This window comes from Hordeum vulgare, chromosome 6H, assembly GCF_904849725.1.
Source record: "Hordeum vulgare subsp. vulgare chromosome 6H, MorexV3_pseudomolecules_assembly, whole genome shotgun sequence".
Classification (NCBI taxonomy): domain Eukaryota; kingdom Viridiplantae; phylum Streptophyta; class Magnoliopsida; order Poales; family Poaceae; genus Hordeum; species Hordeum vulgare.
Window position 1 is genome coordinate 6,144,151 of NC_058523.1, and position 9,850 is coordinate 6,154,000.

At 43.6% G+C, this 9,850-nt stretch overlaps 1 pseudogene; it reads right to left on the minus strand.

Moving 5' to 3' along the window:
• Nucleotides 1–984: 984 nt before the first annotated feature.
• On the minus strand, nt 985–2,611 carry LOC123404852 (annotated as a pseudogene).
• Nucleotides 2,612–9,850: the final 7,239 nt, after the last annotated feature.

Sequence of the window (9,850 nt, forward strand, 5' to 3'; positions counted from 1 at the left end):
TTAAAATGCCAAGAGTATAAAAGAAATGGTTTCTTTCATTGCTTATTTGTTCCAAGAAATATCAGAAAAGTTGAACTTTTCTTGACGCCATTTTGGATTCATTGATTTTAACTAGTTTGAATTTTCCTTTAATTTGAGAAGTGGCTAGGGTTTGTTGAGTTTTCCTTCACAACTTACTTTGTTCTTGTTGAAAATTTCCTAGATGCAATGCAAAGAAAACATGAGCACAAAGCTAACTTGATTAAGGTGTCAGGGATGTGACAAACTGAGAGTACTTGAGAAATAAAGAACCATTTTTGTATGTAAGTGTAAATATACACTTTGTAGGAGGAACATATTACAAAACTGCAATAACAAAGCAAACTAGATCTATATAGGTCTGGTACAATCCCTCATTTCATGCACTCAAGCTCAATGAAGTAATTGACGTAAAACATTTCATAACTACATAGGACAGCATATCATCGAAGTATCAAACAACACCATCAGCCTCTCCTAGGGGCTCAACCATTTTCACAATCTTCGCACTAATAATATTTTTTTATACATCACCATTAAATTAGCATCATATCCGCTATACTTTCTTCGTTTAATAAACAAATAGCAGAGATTTGTAACATATCCATATGAAGATAACATGGCAATGTGACAGGCATAAGGTCACTTACTCCCTCCGTTCACTATTACAAGATGTTCCAACTTTTTTCTAAAATAAATGTATGTAGACACGTTTAAGTGTGTTTGTTCACTCATTTCAGCCCGTATGTAGCCCATATTGAAATATGCAAAACATCATATAATAGGGAGTGATAATTGACCTAATGGAACTCCATCATTATATCAATAGTTTGACAATCAGACATACAGGACCATCCATTTACTATGGGAAGTGACAAAAAATTAACAAAACAAACAACATGATAATACATCTGTTCCTAAATGAAAGATGTTTTAGCAGTTTTAGGAACAGAGGGTGTACCAAGTTTAAAGGGCATGAACGCAGAAACTGACCTCTTTCTTTCGCTGTGATGGCATAAGCATGCCAAATCGACTGTGTGCCAGTTGCCCTTCAGCTTGCTCTAGTTTATCAGCTGTGTAGCACAAAAGTAGTTATCACTCTCTCTATTTATTATAAGGACAAACTAGACATAACCAGAAAACAAGTTCCCAGAAATATTTCTACAAGGGTAATGCTTACCTAAATCAAAGATTTGTCCAGCAACATAATCCCTGTTACCCAGAAGTGGTGACGATGACAATGTGTTGACCCAGTACTTGTTCCAGAGTAGATCAAGGAGGTGAGAGTCCAGGGATGACTTGAAATAGGTTATATCCAAAGCATAGTATTGCATGAAAATAGAGTTAGAACAAAACTAAAACACAAGCTTGCAAAAATATAAATTAAACAATTGATCGCATTACCTGTTTGCAGTGAACACCAAAATCTTCTATCTTGTTGAGTGGTATGGTCTGATACTCAGACACAGGCTCATCCGGTGGCTTGTAATCTTTTGGAATGTCCTAAAAGCTCCAATGTCCACTTTACCAGCAAAAACAGTCCTTGTAGGGTCTATCACAACAGCCAAGAATGGTTCTTGAAACTGCTGATTAAGCATCTGAGTTGAAACATCAATGCCTGACAGCCAGGTACAATGGCAAAGTTAGTCCACTGGCACTGGCTGCATAGCCTCCGCCTCCTTCCTCAGGTCCTTGAACAGCACCGACGATAAGTATCGCTCCCCTGCACTCGGATGAACAGTCTGGAACAACAGGTGAATCAGTTTCTGAAACTTCTCCATCTTTTAACATATTTTTGTGTACATTTCATTCATAGAGATATGGGTATGTGATGTCGTACCACGATGAGCTTCCCTTTGTTTTCGGGCCTCTTTGCAAGTTCAATCGCTGCCACCGTGTTGGCTCCTGATGATATTCCCACATGCGCAGTGAAATCGATTCAGTTTCACATTGGCCAATAATCACATCTGAAGCCTGTTCTTCATCTTGTTTCTTTCAAACCATACACTTTCTTTTGGTAAGGGAGCAGTAAATTTATTTTTGCAACTCACCAGCAGGCCCTCTTGCAGCGCCAATTGTTGCGCCATCTTGACCGCATCCTCACCTTTCACCTGTTAATTTTCACATGTATGGATTCAGTAAGATTTACAAAATCTTCTTACTCTATGAAAACAACATAAGCCCAGTTTGGATTTGATTCCTTACCTCAAGAACCTTCTCCATTATATCCATGTCCAAAATGTTTGCTTGAATCCCACTCCATTTCGAGTGATGAGGTGAGGCCCTACACTTAGGTTCAGTTAGCAACAACATGAGTATAGAAACTAAAAGAAGAAGAAGAAGACTGCAACATTTACAGAAAGCCCGATAGGTTACGTACCTGGCTTGCCACCATTCAGAACATTTTCTTCGGCAGGTTCAACTCCATATATGGTACAGGTACCTGGTCTCGGTGCCCTCGACGGGGAGCGCGAAGGCGTCCATGACGATGATGGAGTCGCCCTGGATGAGGCCCATGATCTCGATGGTGCCGCCGGCGCGGGGCGTGGACGACCATCTTGAGGAGCTCGTGTGCGCCGCCTGGTGTCGCCATCCTCCTGCGCGGCGGCGGGTGGGGGTGAGGCGGCCCCTCCTTGGCGGGCTCGACAGGGCGCCTGTCGAGGCTGCGGTGGGGCGCCGGTCAAGGCTGCGATGGGCCGCCGGTCGAGCGGATGGGGGGGCCAGTAGAGGGTGGGGTGGGGCGCCGGTGGAGCAGCCTCTGTTCAGGGCGCCCCTGAGATCTGGGGAGGTTGCGGGAGGGAGAGGGCAGGGGATAGCGCGCGGTCGATTTGGGAAAAAATAATTGGCGCGCGGTCGATTCCAGGAAAGCCCGCCTGATATTTCGGCTATATCCCGCGTTTTTTTTGCAAAACTACTAATGGCGCACCACCAGTTGGTGCGCCATTAGTAACCCTGGTTACTAATGGCGCACCAGTTGGTGGTGCGCCATTAGTAGTTTTGCAAAAAAATAATTATAGTAGTGGCGCACTGGGTTCCCCGCCGCGCCCTCCGGGATGGTGGCCCCGGGCGACAGCATCCGCGGCAGCATCTCCTCCCAGGTCGCCGTCTCCGCCTTGCTGGCCATCTCCCCCTCCCCTTCCTCCGGTGCAAAGGCGCAACCGCCGAACACCCGCCGGTTAAGGACGCAATCCAGCAAGACTCGAAAAAGCTCTAACCTTTGGTGGGGAATTCCTCGGCTTTGCAGTCGTGGTCGCCGCTGCCGCCGCCTATCCGTCCTCGCTTGCACGGACGACGGTCAAGGCCCTGCACTCCCCGTCCCGACAACCACCACCACACATCGCCAAGCGAGACCCTCGCCGGTCAACCGGAGATGCGGGGGAGGGAGAGAAGGAAAGAGCGAGAGAAATCTGGGGCGTGGACGAGCGGGATCTCTCCGGGGCGTGGACGAGCGAGGCGGGATCTCGGTTGGATTTGGGAGAGGAGAGGCAAGGGCAAAGGCAGAGAGCAGTGCGGGTTAGCAATGGCGCACCCCCGAGCGGTGCGCCATTAGATTTTTTTATAGCAATGGCGCATCTCCATGCAGTGCGCCATTAGTAATGTTTTTTTTATATAGCAATGGCGCATCCCAGAGAGGTACGCCATTAGTAATCTTTTTTTGATAGCAATGGCGCACCCCAGAGAGGTGCGCCATTAGTAATATATATTTTTTGGATAGCAATGGCGCTCGGGGGGGGGGGGGAGGGAGGGGGTGGGTGGTGCGATCGACCGATTACTGGGCATCTACACATTTATAGAATAGTTTAGCATTGCACATCATACTAGAATGAAAATATCACCTGTTTTGTGTTCCACGTGACAAGTGATTCCAAATTTGCAGATAGACTGAAGGTCAAGGTCACCTATCACATTTGTTTTCAGAAATTTGTCAGTGGTGCTACAATAGAAGTACTCCCTCCGTTCGTTTTGAAATAGGGCGGTGTAAAAGCACAAACCTTGTCGTTCTCATTGTTCTGTTTGTGGAATCGATTTAGCTTCGTTACCTACGGGAGCACAAGAGAATCAATAATCAGGCTTTACTACATGTATAAAACAGGAAAAAGCAGGGGGGTTGAAGGCGTGCGTTCCACAACAACGAGAAAATGATGTTTGATAAAGCAACAGACTTTCCGGTGACCGCAAGAACAAGCCATGGAATCTGAACCCAACTTTCATACAACTCGTAAGAGCCTAAACACTTGTACTCTTATAGAATACTAGGTAAACGAATATCCTGGTACAATGAACCTGTCCTGCCAAGATGCATCCGAGCAGATCGGCAAATTCATGGACACAGAACCGGCCAGATCCCCAAAAGCTCACCCCCACCGGCGACGTCGAGCCCCGAACCCTACTACTGTGCTCCTCACAGGATCGCGAAATTCCGGCATTACTACTGGCGACACCACCTCCGCGAATCGCGTGACAGATTCAGGCGAGCGCTCACGGTTCAGAGGGCTCAACTGCAGAAGACAGCTCTAGAGAGACGCCAGGAGAGGGGAGGGCTGATGGCATACGTACGTGGGCTTGGGCCTCGACGGAGGGGACGTGGAAGACATCGAGCGCGGAGGCGGCGGCGCAGGCGGCGACGAGGAGGAGCGGCGTCTCCGTTGACGAGGGCGAGGGCAGAGGATAGGCGAGGGCGGGGAGGGGGTGGGAGGCGTCTCCATGGACAAGGGTGGGGAGGGGGAGGGCGGCGGTGGCGGCGTCTCCGTGGGCGGCGTCTCCGTGGATGAGGGTGGGGGAGGGGTGGGCGGCGTCTCCGTGGACGAGAGCGAGGGCACAGGAGAGGCGAGGGCATAGGGGTTAGGAATGGCACACCCCGAGCGGTGCGCCATTAGAATGTTTTTTATAGCAGTGGCGCATCCTCATGGAGTGCGTCATTAGTAATTTTTTTTATATAGCAATGGCGCATCCCAGAGAGGTGCACCATTAGTAATTGTTTTGGATAGCAATGGCGCTCGGGTGGGAGGGAGTGGCTGGGTGGTGCGCTCGGCCGATTCCGTTCGGGGGAACCGAGCAAGGAGACACGGGAGGGTGCGGGGGGTCGGCGGCGGCGGTGGAGCGGGGGAGGGTGCGGGGGGTTGTCGGCGGCGGCGGTTGAGCGGGGGAGGGTGCGGGGGGTCGGCGGCGGCGGTGGAGTGGGGGAGGGTGCGGGGCGTCGACGACGGCAGTGGAGCAGTGGAGGGTGCGGGGGGTCGTCGGTGGCGGTGGAGCGGGGGAGGGTGCGGGGGGTCGTCGGTGGCGGTGGAGCTGGCCGGGGAGGGTGCGGGGCGTCGTCGGCGGCGGTCGAGCGGGGGATGGTGAGGGGGGTCAGCGGAAGCGGTGGAGCGGAGGAGGGTGCGGGGGGTCGTCGTCGGTGATGGAGCGGGTCGGGGAGGGTGCGGGGGGTCGGCGGCGGCGGTGGAGCGGGGGAGGGTGCGGTGGGTGCTCGGCGGCGGTGTAGCAGGGGAGGGTGCGGGGGGACAGTATTGGGACACTATGATGCAAATGAGGTGAGGTGGAGGAGGCACCCGAGACATGCTTGGAGGAGGAGGTGGAGAGAATGAAAGTGGGGAAAGTGAGTGTGGTAGGTGGCTGTCCAAAATATCTAGCTGGTCCCAGGTTACTAATGGCGCACCACCTACATATGCGCCATTAGTAGTTCTGCAAAAAAAAATAGTAGTGGCACACCACCAACAGATGCGCCATTAGTAACCCTGGTTACTAATGGCGCACAAGCTGTGGTGCGCCATTAGTAGTTTTGCAAAACAAAAAAAGTAATAGTGGCGCACCGAGTGTGTGGTGCGCCATTAGTCTCCATCACACTAATGGCACACCTGCACATTGTGCGCCACTACTATATAGTAGTGGCGCACTACTTGTGTGGTGCGCCATTAGTGTCTATATCATCTATAACCCTTTTCCTAGTAGTGTGTACCTCAAACAACAACTTACATGTCGAAATCAGACAATTTATAATATGTTTTGTACCATTTCGAACCATCATGGTATATTTTTCACTTCTGTGAAACTGAAAAGTTATTTAAATAGCGAATTCGACATATGCTATCAGTCCTGCTTCATTTGTTGCTGTCAAACTTGTCTCTGCAACTGTATGTAGCTCCTCCGAAAAATTATTTGTACAAATGATACAATTTTAGGACATTTTCATAACCTTTTCATTCATTACTGTAAATTTTCCTACCTTGTAAACGGAAACATTTTTCAAACATGATAGAAGTCTTATTACAACAACATTTCATTCATATCATGCTTCGGGATTAGTCTCTGCAGCAGTATGTTGCTCCTCTTATATAGGAATCATACATCTTTAGCACCATTTTCGCACCCTCTTGATTCATCACTCTAGATTTTCACTTCATGAGAAAATGAGAACTTATTTATATAGCATCTCGACATATTCCACTCGCCTTTCCATCATTTTAATTTTCAAGAGTAGTTATCGTTGCATTATATACCTCACACCATGACTTACATGTGGAAATCGGACAATTTGTTATATGTTTTGTACCATTTCGAACCATCATGGTATATTTTTCACTTCTATGAAGCTGAAAAGTTGTTTAAATAGCGAAATCGACATATGCTATCAGTCCTGCTTCATTTGTTGTTCTCAAAGTTGTCTCTGCAGCAGTATGTAGCTCCTCCAAAAGCTTATTTGTACACATGATATTATTTTAGGATATTTTAATAACCTTTTCATTTATTACTATGAATTTCCCTACCGTGTAAACTGAAACATTTTTCAAACACGATAGAAGTCATATTACAACAACCTTTCCTTCATTTCATGCTTCGGGATTAGTCTCTGCAGCAGTATGTGGCTCCTCTTATATAGGAATCATACATCTTTAGAACCATTTTCGCACCCTCTTGATTCATCACTCTAGATTTTCACTTTGTGTGAAAATGAAAACTTATTTATATGGCATCTCAACATATTTCACTCGCCTTTCCATCATTTCAATTTTCAAGAGTAGTTACCATTGCATTATATACCTCACACAATGACTTACATGTGGAAATCGGACAATTTGTAATTTTATTCGTATTGTTTCGGTCCATCATGGCATATTATCTCTTATGTGAAAATAAAAAGTTATTTAATTAGACAAATCGACATATGCTAGTAGTCCCGCTTCATTTCTTGCTTCTGAAGTTGTCTATACAGCAATATGTAGCTCCTTCAAGAACTTAGATGCGGAAATGATATAATTTCAACACTTTTCTCGTAACAGTTTTATTCATTACTATAGATTTTATATTCTTGGGGAAGTGGAATATTTTTCAAATAGGGTAGTCGCAATATTACGAGATCATTTTCTTCATTTCATAGTTTGCCACTACTCTGTGCAACAGTATGTGGCTCCGCCTTATGTAGAAATTATACATCAGTAGCATCATTTTCGCATCATCTTAATCTTTCACTTTAGATTTCCGTTCGTCTAAAACTGAAAATTATATTATATGGCATCGTTGATATATAAAAGCAGCCTTTCAACAATTTCGTTATTATAGGTTAGTTTTATTGCATGATCTACCTCAAACAACAACTTATATGTGGAAATCAGACAATTTGTAATATGTTTTATACCATTCCGATCCATCATGGTATACTTTCTCTTCTGTGAAACTGAAAAGTTGCTTAAATTGAGAAATCAACATATGCTATTAGTCCTGCGTCATTTGTTGATGTTAAAGTTATCTCTGCAGCTGTATGTAGCTCCTCCAAAAACTTATTTATACAAATGATACAATTTTAACACATTTACATAACCTTTTCATTCATTACTGTAAATTTCCCTACCCTGTAAATCGAAACATTTCTAAAACAGGATAAAAGTGATATTACAACAACCTTTCCTTCATTTCATGCTTCGGGATTAGTCTCTGCAGCAGTACGTGGCTCCTCTTATATAGGAATCATACATCTTTAGAACCATTTTCGCACCCTCTTGATTCGTCACTCTAGATTTTCACTTCATGTGAAAATGAAAACTTATTTATATGGCATCTCAACATATTCCACTCGCCTTTCCATCATTTCAATTTTAAAGAGTAGTTACCATTGGATTATATACCTCACACAATGACTTACATGTGGAAATCGGATAATTTTTAATTTTATTCGTATTGTTTCGGTCCATCATGGTATATTATCTCTTATGTGAAAATAAAAAGTTATTTAATTACACAAATTGACATATGCTAGTAGTCCCGCTTCATTTCTTGCTTCTAAAGTTGTCTATACAGCAATATGTAGCTCCTTCAAGAACTTAGATGCGGAAATGATATAATTTCAACACTTTTCTCGTAATAGTTTTATTCATTACTATAGATTTTATATTCTTGGGGAAGTGAAATATTTTTCAAATAGGGTAGTCGTAATATTACGAGATCATTTTCTTCATTTCATAGTTTGCCAGTACTCTGTGCAGCTGTATGTGGCTCCGCCTTATGTAGAAATTATACATCAGTAGCATCATTTTCGCATCATCTTAATCTTTCACTTTAGATTTCCATTCGTCTAACACTGAAAATAATATTATATGGCATCGTTGATATATAAAAGTAGCCTTTCAACAATTTCGTTATTATAGGGTAGTTTTATTGCATGATCTACCTCAAACAACAACTTATATGTGGATAACGGACAATTTGTAATATGTTTTGTACCATTTCGATCCATCATGGTATACTTTCTCTTGTGTGAAACTGAAAAGTTGCTTAAATTGAGAAATCAACATATGCTATCAGTCCTGCTTCATTTGTTGATGTCAAAGTTATCTCTGCAGCAGTATGTAGCTCCTCCAAAAACTTATTTGTACAAATGATACAATTTTAACAGATTTACATAACCTTTTCATTCATTAGTGTAAATTTCCCTACCGTGTAAACTGAAACATTATTAAAACAGGATAGAAGTGATATTACAACAACCTTTCCTTCATTTCATGCTTCGGGATTAGTCTCTGCAGCAGTACGTGGCTCCTCTTATATAGGAATCATACATCTTTAGCACCATTTTCATACCCTCTTGATTCATCACTCTAGATTTTCACTTCATGTGAAAATGAAAACATATTTATATAGCATCTCAGACATATTCCACTCGCCTTTCCATCATTTCAATCTTCAAGCGTAGTTACCGTTGCATTATATACCTCACACAACGACTTACAAGTCGAAATCGGAAAATTTGTAATATTATTCGTATTGTTTCGGTTCATCATGGTATATTTTCTCTTATGTGTAAATAAAAAGTTCTCTAAATAGACAAATCGGCAGATGCTAGTAGTCCCGCTTCATTTCTTGTTTCCGAAGTTATCTCTACAGCAATATGTAGCTCCTCTACCAACTTATATGTGGAAATGATATAATTTCAACACTTTTGTCATAACCTTTTTATTCATTACTATAGGTTTTCTCTTCCTAGGGAAGTGGAATATTTTTCAAATAGGGTAGTCTTCCTATTACGACATCATTTTCTATATTTCATAGTTTGCCACTACACCCTGCAGCAGTATGTGGCTCCCCCTTATGTAGAAATTATAGATCATTAGCATCATTTTCGCATCATCTTCATCTGTTACTTTAGATTTCCGTTCGTATAAAACTGAAAATTAATTTATATGGTATCGTCGACAGATAACAGTAGCCAATCGAACATTTCAGTATTACAGGGTAGTTTTTGTTGCGTTATGTACCTCAAACAACAACTTAAATGTCGAAATCAGACAATTTATAATATGTTTTGTACCATTTCGAACCATCATGTTATATTTTTCACTTC